Raw genomic sequence first — 13,606 nt, 5'->3', positions numbered from 1 at the left:
CGGCAACACGCGCTTTATGAAAGTAAGCATCGACGCTGCGTGTCGAACTGTGTTAAGTCTCGCCTACTTATTAAACCTTTGTTTTGTATTTTAACAGAAGCAGTGTTGTAGAATAACTTGATATTGATGTTCACCATAAACTCCAGCTGTCTGGTTTTACATTTAAACAGAATTCCGAAGGGCCAACGTTATCTTAAATGTGGCATGAAATTGAGAAGCTAACGTTAAGTAACTTACTAGTTAATGTCAAATTACACCGTGTTGGCAAGAGGTAACGTTAACATTGTCATCGTGGGAGAGTAATTTTGTTGTAATATTTGGAATCTTCCATAAAATGCCCACGTGTGAGGAGTTGGCTAACGTTAAACAAGTTAACTTTAGCTTGATGTTACTGTAGATATCCCTGCTGAACAATTCGCGGGCATTCATACAAGGACATAAGTTAGCAAACTAGTGTCGCATGAATAAGTAACTGCCTGTTTAGTAGTAAGTAGTGTTACCATACTGATTTACTTTCACAGCCCTTTCAAATGTGTTTGGCAGTCTTGTTAGCTTGTTAAATTAATCTTGCTTTGTTAATGCCTGTATGTTACTGAAATGTAAGTTCCTTTGGATATAAGCGTCTACCAAATGAGTAAATGTAGAATTGACAGACTTGTCTCAGTAATGTTAAGTTAAATAAACATTGCTATAGGTGGTCGTCTTGACAAACTGTTATGTTTCTTTTAGGGACGGGTATTAAATGAGCCCCAGGGCTAAATTACTAAAGATTGTAATGTTGGTACTGATAAGCTGCAACCTTACTGGTTCTTTTGTCTCTGCGTAAGTTTTGGTGTAAGTTAGTTTAATATAATGCTGCAGCATCTGCCTCATACACACCAAGCAAAGTCAGCAGACCTTAGCCAGGGTGTCCGGGGGGTCTTAAAGTCTTAAATGGTGACAAATCAATTTTGCGAAAATTAAGGCCATTAAAATCTTAATCGCCATTTAACGAGGTATTACATTTTGAAGGGTTTTTTCAATATGAAAATCCTGTTTGTCCAAAAGTTTGTTTGCTAAAAGTGTAGATGAACATACTACAGTATTTATAATGCATAGCCAAAAATACTCGACAGGCAGTAAGTGGCGATGTGATTCTTTTCTGTAACGTTAGGTGCAGGGATCTTCCGTGCGCCTGTTTCACTCTTAAAAGCTCCAAATACTAGATCCATGTGAACCGGAAAAAGATTTACGAGTACAACTGACCGTAATCTCCCAACCTGCCGAACCCGCAATGATCGTCCAAAACATAGTCGGAGTGGCGCTCAGGAGTAACGGGATTAACCCGGTTGGCCGGTCACTCTGTGACTCTGCCACCTGAACAGCCCCGTTCCTGAAAAACAGAGTGAGATGCGCCGCCAGCAGCTGAATTGGTAAGACGGAAGACAACAGGGAACTTCCAAGGAGCGTGTGGGTTTGGCTAACGTTAGCTGGCTGTTTAGCTAAATCGGTGCGTTTTATTATAACACATTCAACTTTTCATAAAGCCGACGCTCTCCTCAGTGTCACTTTTTGTGAACAGAACAATCACAGCCTGGATAGAGCGTGCTGCAACAAACATTATAAATGTTGAACTCATTGTTCTGCATAAACGGTTATGATTTAACGGTTATGATTATTGAGTTAGTAGCCTGCCCACCATCAAGGTTGGAGGAGTTTTTGTCGCTAGTCCAAATATAATTCGCTGTGTTACGACTACAAAGAAACAGGCAGCTTTTCGGATTGTACCACAGATATAAAACTGATTTATTCTTCTGCAATGGGGAAGTGCAACCTTATCAGTTCTTAGATGGGGAAAAACAAATCTTGGGGCTTAAAACCAGTCTAGCGAGCACCACTATTAAAATTTCACACAATCATTAATGGTTTTCAGTAAACTACAGTAACACTCAACGCATGGCTGTCTCCCTTTCCTCATTTATCACTTAAAGCCCCCCTCCAGTGTAGTTTCTCATTTCTATGAGATTTCATATTTCTATGAGTCATTTCCTTACAATGCTGATTACCCACATAGTTTGCCAAATATTTTTTGCCAAATAACTTAATTTTGTGCTCAAAGTTGCAAAAATTGCTTAGTAGTTAAAAGGGGTTGTAACGTATGACTAAAGTAATTCCACACAAGTCATACATCATTCTCCAAGCTTGCGCAGGCGCACTTTGACGCCTCGTTAAGTCAGAGCATCAGACCAATAAACATCGTTGTGAGCTAGCTAACCAAGTTATCAAGTAATTTACTTAGAGACATACCTACTGTAAGTTCTGTCTATTGGTTTGTCTTTCTAGTTTAGTTAGCTAAGTTGTTAGCCAGGTGTAGTTAGCTAGCATAGTTATTGCAGAAAGTTAGCTAACGGAGGCTCTTTTATTTAGTTTCATCCTCTTGGTTTAGTGTGCTGTTTTCATTATGGCATCTGTGCGTGCGGTGTTGGATGACAGAGAAAACGCGTCGCACTTTCACCTGCCACCGTCTGTTACAGTCTGCAACATGCATTTTACTGACGGCCGTTTTACCAATGCAATGCATGGGTGGAGGCCCCCCGCGGTAAAGTAAACGCACCATAAAACGTAGTGGGAGTTATCGTGTGCAGTGCGTGACGGGACCATCGACTGTATGATAACAGCTGATACTCGCACATTAGTTTCTGTCATGGGTAACTCCTGCCTGACTGTAAAGTGTACTAAACTTTACAGTGTAATGATGTTGACGCAGCATATCATTAGTGAACACTCCAGCCGTCAGTTTGTGGTTGTCATGGTAATGTATTATGTCCGGCTATTAACCACACCCCCGTTCTCAAAAACGGCAGTTAAAACTTGCTGGAGGGGGGCTTTAACACCAAAAAATCTCATTAAGAATCTGGAAATGGAGAATGGTCACCATTATTGCAAAAAAGAGTGAAAACAAATTGATCAAAATTGTTGCCTGTTATCTGATCAAGCAGTCAGTCTATTCAGCTTTATGCAAGATGTGCCTTATTTTGTGTCCGTTAAATGTAGAAATGAAAGAATAAGGTTTTGATACTAATAAAGGGAACTTGAATTGTAATGGCGTTTCATTCATATTTTTCAGGACTATCTGAAAATGGGCATTTTGTAAATGCCACTGCTTGTCATGGAGCAATAAAAATGTCGTCCTATTTCCACATCTCATGCTTTCTCCCGACTGGGAGAGATCCAAAGAAAAAGCACATTTGTAGTCTCATTGTTCTCAGCAATGAGACTACATTATAATGATGCTATTGTAATCTGCAGTGTTCTAGAGGTGAGATTCAGACAGATACCTGCATGCACTTAAATAACTAAGCTGTTTCTAGGACTATAGTGCATTTCCTGAAATCACTCATAACACGTTCTCTATAGATTTGAGACAAGGTGCACATATGCCAACCTCTTCCGCTCAATTTTCTTTTCAGTGTGGCCACTGATTGTTATGCAAAACGGCTTAGTCAACTGACACAGATTCTGGTAAGCTGAGCCAGTACCATGTGAAAACTGAGTAGGCATCCACAAGTGTCCCTGTGAGACAGTGAGCACAGTTCATTTTGTGCCGCAGTATTCAACAGAGATAGGTGTAGGGGGATTCTTCAGGGAAAAACATGGAAATGATGCAAATGAACCTCTCTCTGTCAAATTGTTATATTATGACCTAACAGTGATGTTAATCCCCCCCGCCTCTCTACCCCCGCTGTGCCCAGCAGCAGTGAGGACATCATGTCACTGTGGGACAGGCCGGGCTGATGTAGGCGGCGGCAGCAGCACAGATTTAAAAAAAAAATAAAAAAAAGGAAAACCTACAACCACAGCAAGATCAGCATTATACATTTAACATCATTAATGTGGGAGGGGGGGAGGGGGGTTGTTTTTTTTTAAAAAGGGAGGGTTTTGGAAACGTATATATTCAAAGAGAATTTTTACATGCTTGAGCTTAATTTTAATTGATTTTTCTAATGTGTTTTTTTTTTTGTCATTTTATTGTGTTCATTAGTGAGTGGACTAAAATTCCTCCTAAAAGTGACACTGCCTCCTTGTGATGAGAACAGGGACATCTACATATCAGTGGGGGGGGAATTGTATATATTTGCTCTATAGTGTCTCTCAAACCCTTCACTGAAAGCTGAATTTTACAACCTCACTCTTGACATTCATCATTACAAAGCTAAGGAATTAGGAACACTCAGCCATTAAGGTGGCATGAGCCACTATGCTGTATCTTTGTGGCTGATACACACACCACTCTATCCCTCAGGCTTTCCATCAGTTCGTCCAGGAAACGGCGAGATGAAATGACCCGAACAAACATAGCAAAGACTCTGAGGGGCATATTCAAAAACACTGGCATTCCCACTGAAGTAGGAGCTGGTACAACATGCCAGCCATTGAGCCTTGGGAAAGAGGATACGCAGGCAGCCAAAGAGGGTCTGGCAGAAATAATGGACACCATATGTAGTGGGGGCTGAGATGGAGATTTGTACATGTATATTTAAGGACTGTCTACGTGACAGTATAGATCAGGACTGCGGCGGAGATCAGGGAAGAGAGAAATCAGCCAAGGACATGAACAACAGCAGATTTAATAACCTCATTTGAAGTGTGTGCATAGAAAAGGAAGAAAACTATTGTGGATGGTAAATGGATTACATAGCGCCTCACTAGTCTTCTGACCACTCAGAGTGCTTTACAATACATGCCACATTCAACAAACCTATTTACACACATTCATACACTTATGGCAGAGGCTACATATAGTTACATATATAAAACAAAATGTGAGAAAATAGAAATTACTGTTTAAGTCTGTAGGGGAAAGCGGGATGATTTGAGCCTGTGGGGAAGTTGAGCCCCCCCTTGTTTCTCGGCAGCCATAGACAAAATTTGTCATGTGACTACACATTTTTGAAGAGTCATCTATTTTACTCACCCTGTGATGAAGAGAGGCCCATGGAATAAGTGATAAGCACATTTAAGATCAAAAAACAGTTTTTTGCCATTCAAAGTAAAATTTTTTTTTTTTTTAATGTTGAAATTTTACACGTGTTAGTGCTTTAGGAAGTTACAATATGAGGCTATATTGTTAGCATGACGTTACCCTTAAACTGCAGGATGACACAATTTTGTTAAAATGGCAGGGATGGAGTAATTTGAGCCAAAAGACCTGGGGCAAGTTGAGCCAGATACTTGACTGTAATTTTACATTGCATTTTTAGTCATCACCGAAATTATGTGACATTATGCATCTTAGACCAGAAACCATCATGTCATGCTTCTATAAATGGAAAACAGACAGGCTTCAACTCCTCTTGTGGATTTGGACAGAGTAGTGGGAGATGTACAAAAATGCGAAGTCCATACATCAGATGGCACAGGACATGACGATCAACCGGATGACTTTGAAGCAATACATTTATATGAAACAACTAGGAGACATAGCTGCAATGTTTCACTAAGTCCAATTGAATGTTGGGACGTGGCGTTGACATGAGTTTGCATGATGAAATGACAATGATGTCCCCGACCCCCATGTGGCTCAACTTATCCTCTCCCATGGCTTACTCCTCATAGGGCAAGTTGAGCCAAGAGTCCACTTTTTTTTTCTTTTTTTTTAGAAAGCCATTTTGAAAACTGTTTATTTTAGAATCAAATTGATCATTCCCAGGGATGCACTTCATCCTAAAAAATATGTACATATTTTAAGTGGAGACATTACTGTCATGTCCTCACCTCAAGTAAAAACTGGCTCAACTCACCCCACTCTCCCCTACAGGGCATCCTTTTCACAGTAGGATCATTTGACCACAAACAGTAATTAATACTTCTTGGGTCAGTATGATCACTTTCCCTCTCTCCAGTTCACTCTATCTCAGTGAAGTGTGAGAATGTGGCCTTATGAATAGCATCCTTGTAGGTTTCAGATGCTGAGAGTTCATATGAGAGCTTCCTTTAATACCCAAGCCTGTGCCCTTGGTCCTTAATGAAGCCTGTGGGGAGATGCGGACACAGTCATTAGAGGAGACAGATTGGATGCAGGTAGCCCTCAGGTAACACCTCTAATTACTTTGGGAGTGAAAAAGAACACATTGACATGCATATTCCATCTGTTAGGATGAGAACACAGGACAGGAGGATTGTTGTTGGGCTTCCTCACCGAGATGGGAGCGGTGATGCCCCAGTCCTGTCTTCCTGCCAGCCCTGTAGCATTGTGTTCCCGATATTATCACTTGTTAGGCTGCCTTTGGTGGGCTGGCCATTGTTTCTGATGAAGATCAATTACAGGATGAAATTTAAATTAAAAAAAAAAGAAAATGAACAGCTTTGATCAGATTCACAAGGGTCCATTTCTGAAATGTCTCAGATGGTTTGCAGTGAGTTTAAACCGTTAACACTGACACTGACTGCGTTGGCAGGAAGATCAGGAACAACAGACTTCTTACTACTTTACAACAAAATTCCCTCTGCAGCTATGTCTCTGTATTTCAGCTGTTAAAATGACCATGAAACTTTATTCAATGTATCCTCAATGCAATATATGTACAGTGCCTTGCTAAAGTATTCGGCCCCCTTGAACATTTCGACCTTTTGCCACATTGCAGGCTTCAAACATAAATATATAAAACTGTAATTTTTTGTGAAGAACCAACAACAAGTGGGACACAATCATGAAGTGGAACGAAATTTATTGGATATTTCAAACTTTTTTAACAAATAAAAAACTGAAAAATTGGGCGTGCAAAATTATTCAGCCCCCTTAAGTTAATACTTTGTAGCGCCACCTTTTGCTGCGATTACAGCTGTAAGTCGCTTGGGGTACGTCTCTATCAGTTTTGCCCATGAAATTTTTGCCCATTCCTCCTTGCAAAACAGCTCGAGCTCAGTGAAGTTGGATGGAGAGCGTTTGTGAACAGCAGTTTTCAGTTCTTTCCACAGATTCTCGATTGGATTCAGGTCAGGACTTTGACTTGGCCATTCTAACACCTGGATATGTTTATTTGTGAACCATTCCAGTGTAGATTTTGCTTTATGTTTTGGATCATTGTCTTGTTGGAAGACAAATCTCCGTCCCAGTCTCAGGTCTTTTGCAGACGCCATCAGGTTTTCTTCCAGAATGATCCTGTATTTGGCTCCATCCATCTTCCCATCAATTTTAACCATCTTCCCTGTCCCTGCTGAAGAAAAGCAGGCCCAAACCATGATGCTGCCACCACCATGTTTGACAGTGGGGATGGTGTGTTCAGGGTGATGAGCTGTGTTGCCTTTACGCCAAACATAACGTTTTGCATTGTTGCCAAAAAGTTCGATTTTGGTTTCATCTGACCAGAGCACCTTCTTCCACATGTTTGGTGTGTCTCCCAGGTGGCTTGTGGCAAACTTTAAACGAGACTATTTATGGATATCTTTAAGAAATGGCTTTCTTCTTGCCACTCTTCCATAAAGGCCAGATTTGTGCAGTATACGACTGATTGTTGTCCTATGGACAGAGTCTCCCACCTCAGCTGTAGATCTCTGCAGTTCATCCAGAGTGATCATGGGCCTCTTGGCTGCATCTCTGATCAGTCTTCTCCTTGTATGAGCTGAAAGTTTAGAGGGACGGCCGGGTCTTCGTAGATTTGCAGTGGTCTGATACTCCTTCCATTTCAATATTATCGCTTGCACAGTGCTCCTTGGGATGTTTAAAGCTTGGGAAATCTTTTTGTATCCAAATCCGGCTTTAAACTTCTCCACAACAGTATCTCGGACCTGCCTGGTGTGTTCCTTGTTCTTCATGATGCTCTCTGCGCTTTAAACGGACCTCTGAGACAATCACAGAGCAGGTGCATTTATACGGAGACTTGATTTCACACAGGTGGATTCTATTTATCATCATTAGTCATTTAGGTCAACATTGGATCATTCAGAGATCCTCACTGAACTTCTGGAGAGAGTTTGCTGCACTGAAAATAAAGGGGCTAAATAATTTTGCACGCCCAATTTTTCCCTTTTTTTTATTTGTTAAAAAGGTTTGAAATATCCAATAAATTTCGTTCCACTTCATAATTGTGTCCCACTTGTTGTTGATTCTTCACAAAAAATTACAGTTTTATATCTTTATGTTTGAAGCCTGAAATGTGGCAAAAGGTCGAAAAGTTCAAGGGGGCCAAATACTTTCGCAAGGCACTGTATATATATATATATATATACACACATATATATATATGAATTACATCAGCCAAATATCTTGATTTGTTTCCTCTCCAGCTCCTTGTTTCTCTGAAACAATTAAAAGGCAACTTCATGCCACATCATGCGCATACAAAGTAAATACATACACTTATGCTCAAAACAGTATAAGATCAATAACATCTTTACATTTTGTATTGAAGCATTATACACTGAACAGATGGCAGGGCCTAGAATATGCATACCTACTTGCAGATTGAATGCCTGCTGTTTCACCATACTCACCTTGTAGAGGTCAGAGAGCTGCTGGTAACGCAGCAAAGCCTCTTTGGTGGTTAACTGCCGTTGACACAGCAGACTTCTTCCAGTCTGTTATTTTTCTCTCTGTATGCGCTGCTTTATCCGAGCTGCCCTCCTCTGTGTCACTGGTTGTTGCATTGTAAGCAGCAACCAGACCACACTGGAATATGAAAAAGGATAAAGTATTATGGTGAATTTCTATGGGATTTATTTTTATTAATAACAACAACAAACCTTAACTGAAGCGTCCTGCTCTGTGATCTTGAATTGTTCGGTCACGAAAGATGGCAACTTAACTTTTTGCTGAAAAGGAAGCAACAAATCTCACCAACAACTAATTCACACAGGCTATAGATCATACATTTGTCAGTCTCTCATTTTGTGTTCATTATGAATAAACACATATCATATTCAGTGTCACTTAAATGGTGAGGTACGCAATTCTGGAGAAATCCAATACCATGATAAAGAGCGAGCAAGTAATCTATCATTAGCTTGTGGGAAAGCCAATATACAGAGAGTATGAGCCAGCAGACAGCGACACTCACAACTCTCCTGCTACTATAGCTAACTTCACAACAGCAGCATGTCTCGGCAAACAAGAAAGTAAGCTGAATGTCAGTGAGCAAGTCATTTAATGTTATCTGACACACAAATAATGGCTGGAATAGCATTGTGTGGCTCGGTCCGATGTTTTTCCCATTTGCAGAACCAGGGGTGTGTACAGACACCAGATTATTTTTCTGTACGCACACAGAATGGACAGCTAGCAGACCATGAGGAGATATTTGCTGCCTTGGAAAACACTCTTAAAACTTTGTTTTTTTTAAACTTTTTGCCCAACGTGCCATGTCCTTTGCGATCTGCAATTGTACTAACATTCTAGACAGATATCACTTAAAGGAATACAGGAAGAAAAAGTATTATTTACTTGGCAAGCTGACTTGATCTTAACTTTTTCCCCGGTGGGCTTTTTGCATACTTGCTCTGTGCTTGTGTCTTATTCAGCAGTCTCAGAGTTATAGTAGTACTACTGATGACAACCATAGGAAAAATGTATAAGAAGTTTAATTGATTTAAAATCAATGACATGCAAATGCATAGTGTTTGGCAGTATATTCTGTCGAGAGAACAGGATACATACCTGCCTGCTAGGATTGTAGTGTAGGCCCTCTGTGGATTGTAATAGTAACCTGAAGTCTCATCGTACTGGTATGTTGAGGTGTCAGGGGAAGCTGCGGGGGGCAGCTATAGATACAAAGAGAGACACATATAAACAAAACATCCTTTATAAAATAAAGGTTTATCTATTTTTACATACAGGGGGCCATTCTGTAGCTAACAAATCTCACCTGTTGGATTAGCAGTTGAGGTTGCACAGACAGAAGAAGCAACTGGTGTTATCACTAATAGATGAGACTGAGAGTGGCAGGGGGGAATTCACAATTAGCTGTAACATCCAGCATACAACACCAGAGTGCTAAATTATAAATTAGTAGTTGTGTTTGCACTACATAGATGCCATGTTAATACACTGTCTGCCTGTATGGCCGGCTGGCTGGTAATCACAGGCTGGTAAAGTTGAGTCATCTGGGATATGATGACAACACCTGTGGCTGCAAGGATCAATGTCTTCATTTCTGGGACAGCTAAAGACAATTTGATTAATGATACAATTAGAAATCTCAGCCTTAGTATAGAAATCTGTCAAAATATCTCTTGAGTGTTGGGCACCTCCAAGAGATATATCTCCACTGACAGGAGCCAATCCTTCAGGCTGCTGCTGCCATCCTTGATAATTCTGTCCCTACATAAAAGGAATCATTGATCTCCATTGTTCAAGTCATTGTCCCAGTAAAGTAGACTGTGAACTGACCTGTGTTTGCTGTGCATAGCCATCCAGAAGTGTAACATAGTCAGAGGTGGTACCTGAACCGTGCTGCAACTACAAAGAATTACAGGGATGAGAGCAAAGTCAGTAAAAACACACAAGCACCCCAATTAAAACATGCCAAGATGCATTTGCAAACAATACTTTGCATAGAAATGTGTAAATGCTGTAAATTATTATTATATAACATTTTAAAAAAGCTGTCAAAGCGCCCCTAGTAATGTCAACGTTTCTAATACCCACTGAGAATCAACACCCCATTTCCATATGATTAAGTCCCTCTAGCCAAACATTTTACATTACAGGGCGTCATTTGATTTAGCTTTAGTCTCCATCGTACTTTGAACAAATGTATAAAGTTGTTGACACATTTGTACTTACACCACCTTTTAGCAGTTTAGGCCACAAATGCTCTTTGCCTTACTTTAATGTCACACCACTTAGTTCAGCGAATTTTAAGTACAACAAATTTAAATTACTTAGAAATACAAAACAGCAAGTAAAACCCTGGCTGGATGACCACTGAGCAGCAGCAATTTCTGCGCTGGCAACAGAGAGGGCAATGGCTCTGATCCCATCAGACTGCTTGGAGTCTCTAGAAAGAACACGGCAATTAGTTAAACCTTCATTTTGCAGCACATGCAGGATGAAATAAATTTGCGTGCAGAATCCTCCAGCAAAATTATTTTAGGAATGTTAATTTTATTTGATCCCACGACCCTAATGCAGGATAAGCGGTTGACGATGGATGGATGATGGATGGAATTTTATTTTATTTTTAGTGCATGACAAGACAAATAAATAGAAATATGTATAGTATGTGGTTATTTAGTCAAAACTTCCCACATGGTGCAGTTCACACAGTGCATATCCAAAAGAGCTTACATGTTATATTCTATTCATAGTAAACTGAATCAAACAGTGTGTATGTGTGTGTGTGTGTGTGTGTGTGTGTGTGCATGACTCACCTCAGCACTCCTAGCATAATCCACACCAACTGTTTTTCCATCCAGTTTTAGAGGTGTCTGAAGATGGAGCAAGGTGAGCAGCTGAGAAGACTCCTATAGATGAAGTAAAGATGCAAGATTGTCACACGTGTACACCCCCAAAAGAAACACACATACTTACATAACGTCTACATACAGACCACAGAAATAACACACCACAGGAGACGAGAGGTGAACAAAGGCAAAGGCTCTATTCTTTCCTGTTAGCTTGTCTTTGATGAGGCGGATGTTGCCTGCTGACAGGTTACCGTAGGGGCCCAGCATGTTAAAAATTCCATCAACAGTTGAAAGAAGGGTAATGTTTGTCAAAATGATTGCAGCAAACAAAAACAGAGCATTCATGAAAAAATGTCTAATAGGCTTATGGCGGAATGCAATATTTGAATATGTGGTTAAAACACACTTACTGTCTCCACTGTTGAGACTTTAAACCATTTAGTCCCAGTGACTCCCTTTCTGTACTCAGCAATGACAAAGCAGAGTGACACAAAGATAACAAGATAATAAGATATTAGTTGGTGCAAGCCACTAAAATAGTGCAGAACAGAATGGAAGATACTTGCAGCAACTACTCACCAACTAACACACGACACTTTGAAAAACCAACGACAATGTTTTAGTTTTGTTTTAAAAATGTAAATATTCTGGGTTTACAGTGTAGTACATAAAGCACACGTGCACGTTATGCTGACTTATTTACATATTGGTACATAGTCTAGCTCGACTGTTACAGTCCATGTTGAGTGCATTTGCAATTGGCCTGCTGGTGAAACATGTACAAGCTAGTATATGTTCTTACTTAATGTGTATATATATAAAAGGTATTTAAAATCTATATTTTACTCAATGCATGAGCCAGATATGTTTTCTGTGTTTCTGGTTCTGTGTACTTGAAGATACTAGTTAGAAAGGCAGAAAAACAAGTTCAGAAAGAAAGCTGCTGTTCTGTGTAAGGGAACGGGTTTTCAAAAAAACAAAACAAAAATGTTCTTAGTGTTTCGGAATTTCCAAGAGTTGGAGCAGAATTCACTTTGGAACCACAGCTTAAAGCTAAAAGCTTCTGTAGACTTATACTAGTTCAGTGTGTAATATTCTGAGGATCTATTGACAGAAATCCAAAATAAGATCCATAACTATGTTTTCAGTGGTGTATAAAGACCTTAAATAATGAAACATGTTTTTATGTATGAGTATGAGTAATTAAAACGGACAAACAGCGTAACAGAATGTGTTTCGTCACTATGTTCTTCTTCTTGTAGAATTCTGGCAGTATAGACGCTCATCCATAGCTCATCCCAACGTTGAATACAGATTTCGAAGAAGAAGAAGTAGTAATAATATACAGCAAGGGTTGCCGTTGGTTAGCTCAGTTGGTAGAATGCAGGACTGACATCTCAAAAGTTGTGTGTTTGATCCCAGCTAAAGACAGTTGTTTTTCTTTTTTTCTCTCTTTGACAAATTGATTCTGTACCAAACTGTTTCTCACATTACGGCATATGTGCTGCAGTGTGTGTGTTCCAGTGTTTGATCTGCATACAGACGCCTTTTAATTTCCCCAGTATCTCCAGGCAGAGGACATTTAGGGGAATCACGTTTTCTGATGGCTCTTTCAAAGGTGTGTCAAGCAGGCTACAGACTCCTTTTAAGCCTGAGATGCTCGAGAGCCACAGCAGCTCTAGACGCAGCATTTCCAGACCCACAGTTTTAGACGTACGCATTAGGGACACAGATAGTAAAATTATAAAAATACAAAACGTGGGGGACTATATCAAATGTGTAATTTTTATGTAATGTTTGTTCTACAAATGACCATCATTTAAAAACATTATATATTTAGGAATTACTCAGTATCGGTATTATTAAAATTGAAACAAATAGTATAAGTATCATATCAAATTTTAAGTTTGGCATCGTCCATCCCTTGTTCGCATGTGCGATTTTAAATGACAATTTGGGACTATGTTATACCCAGAACCACACAGAAAGAGGGTTAGGGTTAACAGTCTCTCTTATTGGTGCTGGTTATACCTAACGAGGCGTCAGCTAATTTGAGTATTAATGTTGACGTTTTGATAACACTCCACAGTGATTAACTTAATGTTATTAAGCTGATTAATAACATTAGCTAGTTACCTTCAATGTCCTTTGTAACGCCCTGATAACCTGCTATAACGTGGGGTAGCTGGCTAGTTTCAACAGGAATTCACAAATTGTATCAATG

General features: G+C 39.8%; 2 long non-coding RNA genes across 2 annotated transcripts; both read right to left on the bottom strand.

Moving 5' to 3' along the window:
- Nucleotides 1–4,587: 4,587 nt before the first annotated feature.
- LOC119885561 lies at nt 4,588–8,639 on the bottom strand. Its single transcript, XR_005441369.1, has 2 exons — nt 8,473–8,639; nt 4,588–6,011 (listed from the first exon to the last, which is right to left on the bottom strand). It is a non-coding gene; the product is annotated as an uncharacterized LOC119885561 (long non-coding RNA).
- A 998-nt stretch (nt 8,640–9,637) lies between these two features.
- Nucleotides 9,638–11,941, bottom strand: LOC119885560. Its single transcript, XR_005441368.1, has 3 exons — nt 11,347–11,941; nt 9,840–10,973; nt 9,638–9,735 (listed from the first exon to the last, which is right to left on the bottom strand). It is a non-coding gene; the product is annotated as an uncharacterized LOC119885560 (long non-coding RNA).
- Between the last annotated feature and the right edge of the window lie 1,665 nt (nt 11,942–13,606).

The sequence above is a fragment of the Micropterus salmoides genome, unplaced genomic scaffold (genome assembly GCF_014851395.1).
Source record: "Micropterus salmoides isolate LMB-PRFRI ecotype aquatic unplaced genomic scaffold, ASM1485139v1 Ms_hic_scaffold_4, whole genome shotgun sequence".
Taxonomy (NCBI): Eukaryota; Metazoa; Chordata; class Actinopteri; order Centrarchiformes; family Centrarchidae; genus Micropterus; species Micropterus salmoides.
The sequence above is the reverse complement of the archived record's forward strand: the minus strand, read 5'-3'. Positions and strand labels throughout refer to the sequence as shown.